The 16,704-nt window shown below is 46.3% G+C and overlaps 1 protein-coding gene across 7 annotated transcripts in view; it reads left to right on the plus strand.

The window, feature by feature from the left end:
* The first annotated feature begins 338 nt into the window (after positions 1–338).
* Positions 339–16,704, plus strand: part of IFNAR2 (interferon alpha and beta receptor subunit 2) — an 89,575-nt gene continuing 73,209 nt past the window's right edge. For 2 of the 7 annotated variants that reach the window (XM_064273197.1, XM_064273199.1), the window contains exon 1: positions 7,637–7,855. The gene's annotated coding sequence lies outside the window, so the exon portion shown is untranslated. Of the gene's footprint in view, positions 427–7,622; positions 7,856–16,704 lie in introns of those variants that run through there. The other 5 variants (XM_023548459.2, XM_064273201.1, XM_064273205.1 and 2 more) reach the window with 5 other exon arrangements.

A 16,704-nucleotide genomic window follows, 5' to 3' on the forward strand; every position in this document is an offset into this window, starting at 1 on the left:
TCCTGTCTTCTCCTCTCTCCCTTGATGAGCAGGGTTTTGTGAGCTTTTCGAGCCAAATCCCTTACGGTCAGCATCCACTAACTTGAACTTGGAAAAGGAACCATCATTTCAGGCCTCACTTCTCCTCTGATTTTCTGTTCCTCCTTCCCACCCCATCACCACCACACCCCAACCAAAAAATTAAAAATAGGCTAAAACTTTAAAAAGTAAAACTAACTTTTCAAAGAATAAAACCTAGGAATTTGCATAATTTGGTATCTGCCTTTTGGAAATCAAAGAAAAAAGAAAATAGGTTTTCACTGCCTTTCCCACTAGAATGTAAATCGACACTGCCTTCTTTGTGAAAACATCTCTGCGTCCCAAGCACTGGCCCTCTAGAGGTTGTGGCCTAGAAACCGGAGTGTGTAAATAAAACCTGCATATAAGGTAATGCTACTGGCAGCTGCTTTGGGAGGTTCTGCTGGCTTGTTTATTTATTTTGATTTTATTATTTTAATTCTCTCTTTGTTTGACACAAGGTAAGCTTCTCCTAGCTAGCTTATCAAACATCCCTTGCATTTGAGGGTTAAAATAACAGGGTGATTATGGAACTATTCCCGAGGAGAAGGCAAAAGAGACCCACAGCAGACTCCCTGCAGCTGTTACGTGGCCCAATTGCCATCCACCAGGGAATTGGCTTATTTCTATATCACGATCTCCCACCTTGACAAAAAAAAGGGAAAAAAAAAAACATTTCATTTGGACTGTGTACTAAGAATAATTGCCACCAATATTGATTGGCCCTTGGGGACACGGCCGAATGTAAAAACTGTGGTCTGTGAAATCCCAGCCCGTGTATCCTCCCCGGGATTGCCGCTGATTTGTGACTTGTTCCTATGTTTAAACTTCTCCGCGAAAACTGAGAAATTAATAGCCTCATGTTGAGGACAATATGGTAACACACCTGCTGAAACGCGCAGCTATTTTTGTTCTTCTTGTTTTAGCATTGGCTCCTGTCTGCTCCCGTTGCAACTCTTTCTGATAACAGTCATAAACACATTTGTTTCCAGGGCGCTAGCCTTCTCAGCCTCCTAACTACTTATTTGCAGGGAGCTGAGCAAACGTCTGGGTGTCTTCACTTTCATTTTCGGCACATTTCATTTGAACAGGTTTTTGGCCTAGCATGTTCTCACGTGGAGTCCACCTTGGGTGGAAAACCATTGCAATTGTCTCAGTCTCTTCTTCCCCCCGTCTGCCGACAGCTAGCACAGGAGGCTGGAAGCTAGGCGTTTCCTGACGAGAGCTCGCCTCTGTTCAAACCAGAGAGAAAGTGTGCTGGCGTCCTAACCACTAAATCCATGTGTTAAATTAGAAAGGTTGAACATGTCAACGATGGAAATTGCCAATGTTTCTGAATTAATCACGGTTTAAAAAGAAAAGTTAATCTTTCTCATTCTTTCTTAAATCATATAAAAATGTGCATATGACTCTGACGAAGAAAATGTTAGGTTATCACAGGCTATTGCTACAACATTAAAAAAAAAAAGGGGGGCAGAGGATTATGACTTAGGATTCCGTTTCCTGCTGGTCCAGCACTTCTTGGTTTCCTACATTATTTTAAGAGTCATTGCAAAATCTCATCTTCCTTCTTTCCTGCTTCTGGTCTCCTCCCTTCCTCATATTAAAAAAAAAAAAAAAAAATTACACACAAATTAAATGCAGTTTTACAAGAACCTGGGCAATAACATTTTTTCGATAAATACATATAGAAAAAAAGACTAGAAAGAAGTACACTAAAATTCAGAGATTCTCTCTGCCTGCTACGGTTACCTGTGACTTTTATTTTCTTCTTGCTTATTTCTCTCCTAAATTTGCTTCATTATTACATTTGTAATAAGAAATAATTATAGAAAAAAGAACTGCTAGAAGTAGCATAAATTGTATAGTGTGTGTGCCAGTTATATATAATTTCACTTCTAAGTTATTTTCATGTGAAAATTTTATTTATAAACATTAAAATTTTAATACTGCCATCAATATTCACACATAAATTTTATGTTAAAAGAAATTCAGTTTTGTGTTAAAATTTCTCAAATTCACTCTGGTATGACCCAGGAAGTAATTAAAATGTCGCTGTTTTTTCTTCTTTTTATTTACTTGTTGGTTGGTTGGTTGGTTGGTTGGTTGGTTGGTTTTGTTTGTTCTCTATTAGTAGGTTTTCTTGTTTTTTACTTTTCTTGGGTGTTTTACTCTATTTTAATCATCCTGAGGTTTCTAGCAAAGGGCACCGGCTTTAATATCTGAATTACAACTGACTGGAAAAGTCTGTAGAACTCGCAAAACATAAATGCAGCACACACACAAACAAAAAAAAAGAAAAACCTGTTGCCCTTGAGTCAATTCTGATGCATAGCGACCCTATAGGACACAGTAAGACTGCTCTGTAGGGTTTCCAAGACTGTAATCCAGGGAAGCAGATGGCCACGTATTTCTTTCGGCTGGTGGGTTCAAACTGCTGACCTTTCACAGATAGCAGCCGTGGGCTTAACCACCGTGCCGCCAGGGCTCCTTCACACACACACACACACACACACACACACACACACACACAACCATTTATTCCATTATCCCAAATTTTGAAAATAGTTTTTGAAATCTCAAACCATCCAGTTCAACAAATATGCTTCTACTGAACTAAAGAACTAGAGAACAAGTCTACCCATCCCAAATAGCCACAGATTAATTTAAACAGCAACTGAAATTATTTCCAAATAGGCCTTCTCAGTTTTTACTAAAATGTACATAATAAACAATTATAAAGTGTAGTTCTAATTGCTTGAAAAACAATATACCAGGCATACTTCAGAATCTGCTGTTGGAGTTAGGTGTCGTCCAGTTGGCTCTGACTCATAGCAGCTCTATGTATAACAGAACGAAACATTGCCCAGTCCTGTGCCATCCCATAGCAGCTCTATGCATAACAGAACGGAACATTGCCCAGTCCTGTGCCATCCCCAACAGTTATTGCTATGTTTGAGCCTGTTGTTGCGGCCACCTGTTTAAGCTACTTATTTAAAACTGTTTTGAAGCTGAGTTCCAAGGGCTAGTTTTACTTGTACAAAGTATTTTTAGAAAAGGTATCCTACTGTTTGGTTTGCTCCACCCCACCCCGGGAACCTGGCATAGTTTTGACTTGGGACCCAGTAAGCAAGGTAAACACAGGCTTACTTGCGCTTACTTGCTAATGTTTTTCACTGAAATTGTTCACTACAGATTAGTAAGTAAGCACAAGCAAACCTGTGCTTACCTTGCTTACTGGATTATCTGCCCCTGTGAGGGATCATAAATTTGAAAACAGGCTTTGATTCTGTAGGAAGGTCCTGTGGGGTTGGAAGAGAGATACACCTAGAAGCAGAATCTTTGATATGGTGAAAAAATGTGAAATTGTTCACTACAGATGATCTGGTAAGCAAGGTAAACACCATGCTTACCTTGCCTGTTGGATAATCTGCCCCTACCTGGGAGCTACAGGCTCATTGCAACAGGCTGGCTGACTTCCCAGCTGCTACCCAGGCAAGTCCCGGGTCGTGGAGCAAAGAGGACACTCTGTCCCTAACGTCTGCTGTAACCTCCATCGGAATGTCTTGTTACCACGAAATGCAACTATAGTTTGCTTTGTTGCATATCATTGATTTTTTTTAAACTTGTGATCCAAGGTGTTTGTAAATACAGGAGAGAAGACTGCCTGCTGACAAATCTTGACCAAGTCAGCTGGTTCGTTTTATAATCACCCTTCCCCCTGAAAAGAAAACACAAAGTTTTGAACTCTAGAAACTTTCATTCAGCTTGGGCATCGCAAAGGTCACTATTAAATGTTAGCATCCCTGGGTGGTGCAAGTGATTACGCACTCAGCTACTAACTGAGAGGTTAGAGGTTCAAGTCTACTCGGAGATTCCTCGAAAGAAAAGCCTGGTTATCTTCTTCTGAAAAGTCAGTCATTGAGAACCCTTTGGAACACAGTTCTACTCCAACACATATGGGATCACCATGGGTCGGAGTTGACTCAGGGCAACTGGTTTAATTATCAAATAGTAACACGGTGACCTAAGCCTGTTGTTATTTCAATTGTCACATCCTTGCTAATAGCTACATGAAAGAAAAAAGAAAGGAGAGAGGGAGAATTTCCCCTTATTTGAATTTGGAAGGTTAATGGCATAATTCTGGGCACAGACACACAAATGTTCCCACACAGCTTCTACTGAGAAGAGACGGGAGGGCCCCCTACACCCCACATGAAAACCCGCACTTGGAAAACTGTAAATCCCATACCATGTTGTGTGGGGGCTGCCTGCAAAATAAATCATGAGTTTCTCCCAAACATATTAGACAGTCAAGGGAATGGCTAGCATCTTCTCCACTGGGTGATCCATTCACAATGTAGTGTGTTCCTGGAAGACTCATAGTGACCCTATAGAACACAGTAGAATGGCCCCACGGGGTTTCCAAGGAGCAGCTGGTAGATTCAAACTGCCAACCTTTTGGTTAGCAGCCAAAGCTCTTAACTGCTGTGCCACCAGGGCTCCGGAAGTAGCCTGAGCAGTGTTTATTCACTAAAAGACTTGGGAGGGGTGTTTAGTTCAGGGAATGCTTATCTGACTACACAAGGCAGATCCCAGGAACCAAATCAGTCGTCACCTGTTGGGGAAAAACACAACAAGGCCACAAATGGTCACTGCCTCCCGGTGTCCCTGCCCAGGGCCTGGGGCACTAGGCAAAGGTGACAGAGAAGGGAAATGACCATTCTGCTGAAAAAGCTGTCTGTCCAATCAGGGTCTGGTGCAGTGGCCACTGGCCACACAGAGGGTTGCCAGATAAAATACAGGACACCAAGTTGTCTTTGTTTCCCAGGCCACATAACAAAATAGCACAACGTGGGTGGCTTTAAAGAACAGAAATGTATTGTCTCACAGCTCTGGAGGCTGGAAGTCCAAATCAGGGTCTCAGCTGCATTGATTGCTTCTGTGGGTGTCTCGCAGCTTCTGGTGGCCTTGCCGCTTGTAGATGCATCTGCCTGGGTCATCACACGACATGTGTCTTCCCATCTCTCCTTATGAGACGCCCTCAAAAGGGTTTGGACTTAGGACCCACACTAATCCAGTATGCCCTCATAGAACTTATCTGATAACATCTGCAAAGAAAACCCTGTTTCCCCAAAGAGGGTCACATTTATGGTGCAGTGATTAAGGCTCCCACATAGGTTTTTTTTTGGAGGGGCACAAGTCAATCCAGAACTCCAGTCAAATTTGAGTTTCAGATAAAAAATGAATATTGTTTTAGTATATCAGAAATATTGCATGGAACATACCATAGGTAGTCCCCAACTTACAATGGAGTTCCGTTCTGACGACTCCATCCTAAGCCGGTGCTTACATAAGTTGAATCCAGGAAACCTCTTAGTGTAGTGAGAATTGGAAAAGGCTATGCTTGGGGAGACCTTGTCTAACCTTGCGTCTGTCACAAATCTGTGGTGTGACTTTGGGCAAGTGCTTTATATCTCTGGGTCTCAGTTTTCTTGCCAATAAAGTGAGAGGATTGAACCAGGATACCTCGGGGATCCTTTCCGCACCTTGATACTCTATCCTTTCACACAGCTTTCAAAAGCAGCAGCCACGTGCCTTATTCCTTGAGAAATAGCGCCACCTTCAGGCGTAACGACTGTACCGCTCAGTCCATGGACTTGCTTCTCCACAGAAAGGAAACGTTTGCCTGGACCACAGAAACACTTAGCCCTGGCGTCCTTTGGGACGCGCTCACACACTTGTGAGTCTGCCAGCCGGGTTAAGATCAAATGTGTATGGACATGGAGCCAAGCTGAGCTAACTGGCCCTCAGGGGACAGAGTGCCTGACCTTGGCCTAATTATCACAGCCCCCAGCAAACCGAGTTCACCAGCAGAACGATCCCTCATGGAGCCCTGCAAAGAAGGAAAGGAGGCACGCTGGGTTAGCTGACGCATGTGAGACGGTAATAACAGACACACCTCTTCTTTGCTGTTGGTAGCTGCCGTCCAGTCCTCCCCCAACTCGTGCTCACCCCACACAGGGCAGAATGAAGCAATGCCTGGTCCCATGGCAACTCCATGGTCATTTGCAGACCAGGCCGTTGTGCTCCATCAGGTTTTCACTCTGGTTTTCAGAAGTAGATCGCTAAGCCTTTCTTACTCTCCAGTTAAGACAGTTTCCACCTGTCCTTGTTTTAAGTAGACATTCACTTGGTGATACCTCTTGTATACTTTTATTAAGAAAAATTGCACAGCAGTCTCGAGTAAATACCAGTTTTCTGCCAGCACAAAACTATTGGCCGACCATTTATGCCAGCATAGGGGCTCTCCCAAAATTGGTTTATTGAATCTCCACACCAGCCCTGGACAGCAGGGATTAATACGCCCATTTTCAACACAAGGAAATTGAGAGACAGAGGCTAAGAAATGGCCAACCTGGGGCCCACGCCCGACACTGCAGTCACTTACTCCTACAGCCCTCTGAAGTAAGGAGAAACCACAGCCGAGATAACTGGACAGCCCCTGCCCCTCTTCTGGAGCTCATCTGTCTGCACAGGCTGGCCTGCTGATCGCAATCAACAGTTCAGAAAGCAAAGGCAGCTCAGGAATTCAGGTTATTCCTTTGATGTGTGATGTGTACACAGGACTCTGCCTTGGCCAGCTGAGCTCCCTAAGCCACGGATGGGTGAGGAGCAGGGTAGGCTGTGTCATGGTGATTTGCTTCTAAGTACAGTAAAACTCGCGAAAGCCCGAACCTGTGTAAGGCGGAAACCTGCCAGAGAAGGAAGACTCACTGGGTGTTTCTGAGGCAGGATTTTTAATAGAGAGCGGTAGGAAAGTTGTAAGCGTCCTGTCAACGGAAAACTTGGGAAACCCAGAAAAACAAGGCAGTCCCATCAGTTTCAGCTCTTGCTAGTTTCACTGTATCACCGTTTCTAAGAGTATCTGGGTGGTGCAAATGGTTAAGCGCTCACCTGCTAACCAAAAGGTTTGAGTCCACCCAAAGGTGCCTTGGAAGAAAGGCCTGGTGATCTACTTCTGAAAAATCAGCCACTGAGAACCCTATGGGGCACAATTCTACTCAGACTCGCACAGGGTTGCCACGAGTTGGAGTTGACTCAATGGCAACTGTTTTGGTGCAGGGAAAAAGTATGGTGTACAAGCGGAAACGGGGGAAGAAGTATGGTGTACACGCAGAAACGGGGGAAGAAGTATGGTGTACACGCGGAAACGGGGGAAGAAGTATGGCGTACATGCGGAAACAAGGGAAGAAGTGTGGCTAAATGCAGAAAACAGGAATTATGCAGGCTGAGGTGACAAATCCCAGCTGTGTTATTCCAAGACAGCCCGAGGGGGAGACTGGCTAAGAAGCAACAGAGCAGAGCCAGTGAACTTTAGCTGAGGGGTGGATCAGACACCGTACTGGGCTGTCCCTTCAGGGAAGAAGAAGTTAAGATGTGACATCTAAACCACAAGGCAGAAGCCAGAAAAAGAAAAAAAAATAAAATATTGTGTAAGCAAGAAATTTCTCAGGGTTAAGCATCTTAGCAACTCAGTGGGAATTACGTTATTCAGGGTTGAGGGGTCACAAAGTTGGAGCTTGTCCAATGTTGAGACTGAAATGCTGGATGGTTGTTATCTGGCTTTTGCACGTGACCAGAGTTGGCAATGTCAGTTCCGTGGGTGGCTCAGGAGATAATGCTAAGAAGGAGGAACAGAAGGGAGTTCGCTTGGCAACCACCATCCCTGAAAGGATTGTCAGTGAACCCTCACAGCAGCAGCTGAGGCTGAGCAAGCAAATCCTGACCAGAACCGGTAAGACCTTTCTCCAGCTCCAATGGCAGGATGATGGCGGGTGAACGATCCATTGCCACTTGTCCGTAATGTCCAGGTTCCTAACCCTCCGAGCCCCCTCCCTCCCTTGTCTGAGTTACCCAGCGCTGCTGTAACAGAAATACCACAAGCGGGTAAGCTTTAACAAACACAAATTTATTTTCGCTCAGTCTAGGAGGCTAGAAGTCCAAATTCAGGGAGCTGGCTCTAGGGGAAGCCCCTCTCCGGGGGTTCGGGGGGAGTCCTTGTCTCAGACTCTCTAGCCGGCCACTCTTGGGGCCCCTGGGCTTTGAGACGGTCGGCCTCCTTCGTCTTCAGCGATTGTTGGTCTGCCCCCTGTGTCTTTCTTCTGTGCCTTTTCTGCTTCCTTTATATCTCAAAAGTGATTGGTCTAAGACACCCTACACTGTCATTAACATAACAAAGAAAACCCTGTTCCCAAATGGGATTATATTCACAGGTACAGAGGTTAGGATTCCAATACATATGATTTTGGGGGGCACAGTTCAACCCATAACACCTTCTTTCTACCCCATCCTCAATTAACCATGCCTCCTCCTTTGCAATTTCTAATCTGCAGGAGGCTGGGACACAGAAAATGAAAGCCATTATCACTGCAGGTAAAATAAGGGTTAATGAGCCAGGAAGGGGCACTTCGGGTTGCTTCAGCAGCATCAGGACTGTGGTCCCCCGTGCCCTCTGGGGCTGTTTTCTTTTGCTCCTGGTGGGGTCTGGAGGTCTGGCGTTGCTCCAGAGAGTGGGAGTATGCAGCACCTTTGAGAGTTGCAGACAGGGTCCCCAGAAGTGGGTGCCGAATGGGTGTCACAGTGACAGCTGGATTCAGCCAGAGTAAGAAGGTTCCCAGGGAGAAGTCCCCCGTATCTTTGAAAAGAGATCCACTCAACGCACACATTGCGTGCCACACACTGGGCATAGAGTGATGGCCGCAACAGACCAAGACCCTGGGCAATTCTAAAAAAAAAACAAAACCATTTCCACCAAGTTGATTACGACTCAGAGTGACCCTATAGGACAGAATAGAACTTCCCCACAGGGTTTCCATGGAGCAGCTGGTGGATTCAAACTGCCAACCTTTTGATTAACAGCTCAAAGCTTAACCACTGTGTGCCCAGGGTTCCAACTCTAGTGGATTGTAAACCAGTAAGGCATTTGGTTGTGTGCAGAGGAGTGAGGGTTTATGCAGGGGGTGGGAGGGGTGAAGTCAGGCAAATCCTCTGCCCTGCAGGAACAGACAGACAGTGGTTCTCCCTGCACAGAGCTACCAGTACAGGGCATGATGAGGACAGTAATTTGTGAGGAGCAGACCCTGACTGCGCCAAGGTTTTAACTCAGGATTTGAGTATGTGAACCAGGCCTCAGCACCCTCCAGCCCACCAGGCCCTAGTGAGAATCAGGAAAAGGACTCTGACCAGTCCCTGGAGAAGGACATCATGCTTGGTGGAGGGTCAACAAAAGAGAGGCAGACCCTCAGGGAGATGGATTAACACAGTACGGCAACAATGGGTTCAAACATAGCAACAATCATAAGGATGGCGCAAGACCGGACAATGTTTTGTTCTGTTGTACATAGGGTCACTGTGAGTCAAAACCGACTCGTGGGCACCTAACAACATATCGTCTGTGCAGGTGCAGCCAGATATGGGCCTGGCAAGCAGAGAGCTGTGGGGGGGAACTAAAGAAACCCGACAGCTCCTGCTGGATTTCAGCCCCCACCCCCCACCCCCACCCCCACCCCCACCCACCCCTGCTCCTGATGCCCTTTGCTGTTCTGCCTTCCGGAAACGGTCCCCCACACCACTACCCCCCCTTCCTGTCTCACCTTAAAGGTGATTGTGCTCATTTCCCATGACTGCTGTAAGGATCACAATAAACCGGGGGCTTAGAAGGAGAGAAATGCATTCTGTCTCAGCTCTGCAGGCTAGAAGTCAAGGTGTCCCAGGGCCATGCCCCGCTGAAGGCTCTAGGGGAAGATCCGTTCCCTGCCTTTCTTGTAGCTTCTGGCGTTACCGGCAACCTTTGGCGTGCCTTGGCGTGTAGACGCATCCCTGCAGTCTCTGTCTCCACCGTCGCGTGGCGGTCTCCCTGCGTGTCTCTGTGTTTGTATCTCTTCTCTTCTCATAAAGACACCGGTCATATGGGATTTAGGACCCACACTAATCCGGGATGGACTCCTCCTAACTTGGTTACGTCTGCAGAGACCTTACAGGCAGTCCCGGATTAGGAACGCTGATTTAGGTACCACCCATAGTAAGCCTATCCAGGAGAAACTGTCTAGTGTTCGGCCGGGCTCCCACCAGGGCAGCGCTTCTCCTGCGCGCTCAGGCACCTCATCGGGGCTTTGGGCAGTGGGGCCTTGGGCAGCTGGTGCGCCCCTGCCACGTGGTGCGCCCAGCCGCGGCCCCAGCAGCCAGCGGAGCACAGGCACCCGGCTCCCTGGGAGCTCGGAAAGGCCGCCCACCGCCCGCGTACCCCAAGCACCTCCGCTTCGCGGGCCTGCAGGCGGTGGCAGCCGGCAGCTGGGACGAGGGTGCCCGCTGTACGTGTTGAGTACAAGGGGTCAGTGCGCCGCGCTGGGCACGGCCTGCCTCTCCTGTGCCGCCTTATCCAGCTCCGCCGCACCGCATCCCGCTGGGCTCTAGGTGCTGTGCAGCCGGGGTCCATCGAAGCACCTCTCTGAGCTTCTGATTCCCCTACCTTAGGCATGTGGGATTTCACTATTGCAGCGTCTTTGGTGGCTGGGGCGGGGCGGGGGGGGGCGGGGGCAGTCATGGATACCTGACCTCTCTACTTCCAAATGGTTTCCGGGGGTCCGTGGAGAACTTGGCTTTCCCTGAGCGTCCTCTCCCCAACCCTTAGGCACCTGGCTGGCTCTTTAGCACACCCTGGTTGGCAGTTGCTCCCTTGCACCCCGAGGCAGGGGGCCTCACAGTTGGTGCGTGGGGTTCACAGATGTGGTGAGAAGGTGAGGGGAGAATGATCTGTTTGGCCCCAGCACCATCCCACGCACGCCCCCAACCCTCCCTGCCTCTGCTGAGGAGAGTTCAAATCCCAGCCGAAATGTGCCCAGTGGTACAACACAGATTTTTTAGTTCACAGTCTACAATAAAATATCTAATTGGTCTCCAAGATTTTACAGAACAGAATCTTCTGGGTGTTTACGATAATGTTTGCCCTGTAGGTATCTCTTCAGCCGTGGAGAAGGGACACACAACAGCAAACAGGCTTTGCAACATTCATCAAAACCTACTGTCATTATTACTGTTATTATGTTAAAGTTGTTTCAGTGTATCTGGAAGCGTTTCTTTAATGTTTTTATGCATAGAAAGGTACACTAGATACTACACACTAAGACAAACGTTTGACTAACTGGTGTTAGACACGAAGTGTACTTAACTGTTCTGTCTTTTGTACAAATACAACTTAAAGGCGGATTTAAGAACGGAACTCCTTCCTAACCTGGGGACTGCCTGTATTTCCAAATAAGGTCTTCAATGTATCTTTTGGGAGACATAATTTGACCGGTAACACTGACCACCTTGGGTGAGCTTTCCCAGCCCCTCACACCTGGAGATGGGTCCATTTTCCACTCTCAGATTGCCCCATCACCCCTGGCTTCTCCCTAATTACACTCATCACAATTACAATCACTTGTGAAGATGTCACTCCCCCACGAGGGTCTAACATCAGAGAAGCAGAGTCTACCTCCCTCGTGTTCATGTTGTACCCCCGTATGTCCCGTGCACATGGAAACCAAACACGTTACTGTCGAGTCGATTCCGACTCATAGCGACCCTGTAGGACAGAATAGAACTGCGCCATAGGGTTTCCAGGGAGCGGCTGGTGAATTCCAACAGCTGTCCTTTCTGTTTGTAACCCAGCTCTTAACCATGGCGCCACCAGTGCACATGGAAGGCACTTCATGAATGTTTCTTGAATGCATTGGGAGTAAGTGGAAGCTACCTTATCCCTCCAAGAGGAATGGCGTGGCTACACTCTTTCCCCTCCGGCCAGCCTAGATGCCCCAGAACAGTCCCTATTATCAGACTAAGAAGCCCTGGTGGCACAGTGGTTAAAGCATTTGACTACTAACAGAAATGTCAATGGTTCAAAACCACCAATGGCTCCGCAGGAGAAAGATGTGGCAGTCTGCTTCTGCGGAGATTTTCAAAACAATTTTTTTTTTTTTTTACATTTTTAGATTTACAGCCTTGGAAATCCTGTGCGGCTGCAATGAGTCAGAATCAGTTTGATGGCAGTGGGTTTGGGTATTTTATTACTATCAGACAGAAATCACTGGGTGATGCAAACTGCGTGCTCAGCTGCTAACCGAAATGTTGAAGGTTAGCATACTCAGAGGCACCTCGAAAGAAAGGCCTGGCGACCTTCTTCCGAAAGGTCAGCCATTGAAAACCCTCCAGAGCACAGTTCTACTCCGACACATGTGGGGTCACCGTGAGTCAGAGTCAACTCAATGGCAGCTGATTGGTTGTATTATAATTATTAAAGGACTGGGTGTGGACACTGAGGTTGGAGGGCCAAGCTTTTCTGTGCTTTAGCCCTTACTTCTCTCATTTGTGTCCAGAAAAGGGTGTTCTGTACACTTCACAAAAGTGTGCCGTCATTGTCCCCAGACTGCACAGTACAAGGAGAAATCTTGTTTTACGAAAGCAATTTAGAAGAGTCGAGCAACTACCCACATTTGGAGCCCAGGACTGCCTGTGCTTTCATTTCCTGGTGTCCAGTCACCATCCACTTCCTCAAACAATGTTTATAGGGCTCCTACTATGTGTCAAGCATTATTCTAAGGGCTGATTTTTTTTTTTTTTTTTTTTCTTTTTGAACTAAGAAGCACTTTCCTGTCTATGTCTGTAAGAGTGGGCTTCGGGAATGGCTTCAGTTCTGGGTTAATGGTGTGTCTGGGAGCCATGGCTTTGGGGGTTCCTTCAGTCTCTGTCAGACATTTAAGTCTGGTCTTCTTAAGTGAATTTGAGTTCTGTTCTACATATTTCTCCTGCTCTTTTTTGTTCCCTGTCAGGGCGGTCATTAGTGGTAGTAGGGGCTGATTTTTGCCTCCTGGCCATAGCTTCTTGGAACACACTGTGGATTGCTACTGCTTCAAAGCTGTAACACAAGGCTGAAAAAAGACGGTACAAAGCAGGCTTCTAACTGGAACAAACCCCTGCTGAGAATTTACATTTATAAAAAGGTCCCTGCTGAGAATTTGCATTTCTGCCCCCCCCCCCATATACTGCATCAGAACCTACATTTTAACAAGGTGCCCAGGTGATTCTTATGCATAACTTCCTGGGAACTTGGTAGAAATACAAATTCTCAGGAGGGGTTCAAACCAGAAGAACCGGTTCAAAGCCCTGGAATTTTAACATACTTAAAAAAAAAAAAAAGAGTTTTTTTTTCTTTTTTTTGCTGTAATGCACTAAATACAGACTTGTCTTACGCACAGCCTTGACAACACAAGGCATCCAGACAGGAGAGAGTGAGACGATAGCATTAACCCATCTTACAAGGAATGTGTGCTCAACAAAAGTATTTGCTTGGAGCAACCCAGTAAGTTAAAGATTTGTAGTTTTATTTTTTTTAAAAAAAAGACATTAGAAAACTATTTTTGTTTGATTACAGGCCAGCTGATCTTTAGCTGTGTGCCAAGGTATAGTTGTACCCTCCACATTAGTTGCTCTTTCCCTGACTGGGAAGTGCACTGTCCCGAACACCCTACCCACTCTCACTTCTACCCACACTTTGTCCTCCCCACCCTGCCCCGGCCACTCAGCCCCTACCCCAGAACCCTCCCCACCACCTCCTCACAGTCCAGCCTCCAAAGTGTTAATGCTTGACCCAGTAGGAAGCCCCACCAGTTGCTAAATATTTTTAAATATCAACCTTGATTATAGATGAAAAAAAAAAAAAAGCTTCCATTGAGTCAACTCCAACTCAGGGAGATCCACGTGTGTCAGAGTAGAACTTTGATCCATAGGGTTTTCAATGGCTGATTTTTCTGAAGTAGACTGCCAGGCTTTTTTTCTGAGGTACCTCTGGGTGGACTCACCTTTTGGTTAGAAGCCAAGCACGTTAACTGTTTGCAACACCCAGAGAATCCTGATTACAGGTGAAGAACTCTACAAAGAAAAATCTAAGTGCTTCGTTCTTAATTCTCTACTGTCCAAACATGAAGTTCATGAGTTTCAGGGTGGTCCTGGTAGTGCAGTGGTTAGGAGCTAGGCTGCTAACCAAAAGGTCAGCAGTTCGCACCCAGCAGCCGCTCCATGGGAGAAAGATGTGGCAGTCTGCTTCTGTAAAGATTACATCCTTGGAAACCTATGGGGCAGTTCTACTCTGACACCACAGGTAAGTCAGCTCTGAGTCGGAATCGACGGAAATGAGTTTATTTGGCTTTTGTCACAATGCCCAGCAGAGGGAGCCATTCCCCAGCAGAAAAGAAGCTGCAGACGCTAATAAGGTAAAAAAAAAAAAAAAAGGTACTTTCAATTTCGTATCCTTTAAAAGTACTTTTTTTTTTTTTTTAATTGTGCTTTAGGTGAAAGTTTACAGTTCAGGTTAATTTCTCATTAAAAAATTTATACACATATTGTTTGTGACATTGGCTACAATCCCCACAATGTGACAGCATACTCCCCCTTTCCACCCCGGGTTCCCTGTGTCTACTGGACCAGTTCCTGTCCCTCCCTGCCTTCTCATCCTGCTTTTGAACAGGAGCTGCCCATTTGGTCTCTTATATTTGATTGAACTAAGAAGCATGTTCCTCACGTGTACTTTTTTTTTCTTTTCATTTGTTTTATAGGCTTGTCTAATCTTTGCCTGAAACCATTCCCAAAGCCCATTTCTCAATACGTACTTTTTTTATTCTTTTTAAAAAATTATACAGCCTGTATTGTTTTTAATGCTACTCTGACAACCCAATGTTTAAAAGATCTCTGTCCCACCGCCATATCAGCGCTCATCAATGGTGTACTCAGATGGGTAGTAAGCCCAGTTCCAGGCACCGCTAGGATAAGTCCCGCGAGTTCACACACCTCAAGACACGGAAGTCTCTGAGGTCAGGAACAGCAGAAGCCTGTGTCAGGTTTCGGAGGCACGAAACGAGGATATGCAAACAATAAAGCCAAGTGAGTAAGGGCATCCCAGAGCTCTCAGCCCAGCCTCATCGCCTCCCTTCTGATTTGTCCCTTCCACCCCAACGTCACACACCCCGGGGGGAGGGGCAGTTCTGCTAGCTGGAGCCGCCCTGCTGGGCCGGGTGTGCCTCATCAATCCCAGAGTTAGACAGCAGCAGTCTGCCTGCAGAGGGTGGTGCAGTGTAGTGCCCTCAGACTCCCCGGGCCAATGGGGCCAAGCCCAACGTGTCCCAACTTAGAGCATTGCCACTGGGACAAGGTCAGTTATCTAGGTTTTTCTGGGGAGGGAGGGTCACTTTAACTGATCCCTGGACCAAGCTATCCGTAACTACAGTCTTAAAATGTGGTCTGTTGTTGTTATCTGCCATTGAGTGGCCCCTGACACGTGGCGAACCCATGTGCAATGGAAGGTAACACTGCCTGGTCCTGAGCAATCCCCATGATCAGTTGGGGACCAGACAGTTGTGATCCGCAGGGTTTTCATTGGCTGATTTTCGGAAGTAGATAGCCAGACCTTTCTTCCTAGTCCATCTTAGCTTGGAAGCTCCACTGAGCCTGTTCAGCATCGTGGCAACCCTCAAGCCTCCACTGACAGATGGACCGGGGGTGGCTGTATATTAGGTCCAGAGAGTTCCCTTAAGGATGAACGAATACCCTTAAACAGTCATCAGCTATCTTATTTTATAACCAGTTATTGCAAATAAAGATCACTCGAAAAGTACTGTATTACTTCTTTAGGCAATCATGTATCAGAGATTTTATGCAAAATATACCACTACTATCACCAGTACGGTAGATGTGACCAGGAAAGAACACTTCTTTGCTTAAAGTAGGATTCAATGTACACTGGCATTACAAAGAGATTATTCTAACTACTAGGTATGCCAGGATTTAAAAACAAAAACAAAGTAAACCCATTGTTACCCTCCAAAGAGCAATTTTACATTAGAGCTTATATAGAATCTTACAAGGGTTACAAGTGTCTTTGTAGTCTCCTGCCAGATATTTCTTTACATGTCTGATACCTGGGCTCCAACTTTCCTGTGGGGTTTGGATGCCACAGGTAGTCCTGACAGAACAAAAGGTTATTTGCATCAGTTTAAAACAAAGAACAAAGGCATTAACAGAGGTATGTGAAGGAGGCAGGCAGAGGAAGAACAACTTATAGGTTTATCATGGCCTTAGTTATTTATTATTATTATTTTTTAGTTATGTTAAGCTCTCAGTAGCCCATTTTGAAAAAGGAGAAAACATGCTGGGTGGTATTGGGGTCACACCATTGTCTTCAAGTCATTCCGACTCAGAGCAGCACTAGAGGACAGAGAACTGCCCCATAGGGTTTCCAAGCAGTGCCTGGTGGATTCAAACTGCCGCCAACCTTTGGGTTAGCAGCCAAGCTCTTAGGCATGTGCCACCAGGGCCCCGTCAGGACTTGGTTGTTGTTGTTAGGTGCCGTTGAGTCGGTTCCGACTCATAACGACCCTGTGTACAACAGAACGAAACGCTGTCAGGACTTTCCCAGTGCCCAGCACCCAGTGCCCTTGAGTCGATTCTGACTCATAGCGACCCTATAGGATGGAGTAGAACTGCCCCATGACTTTAGAGGTATGCAATTTAAAAAAAAAAAAATTTTTATAATTTAATTTTTCAAAGAGACTG

Source organism: Loxodonta africana, chromosome 20 (assembly GCF_030014295.1).
Source record: "Loxodonta africana isolate mLoxAfr1 chromosome 20, mLoxAfr1.hap2, whole genome shotgun sequence".
In the NCBI taxonomy this organism is placed as follows: domain Eukaryota; kingdom Metazoa; phylum Chordata; class Mammalia; order Proboscidea; family Elephantidae; genus Loxodonta; species Loxodonta africana.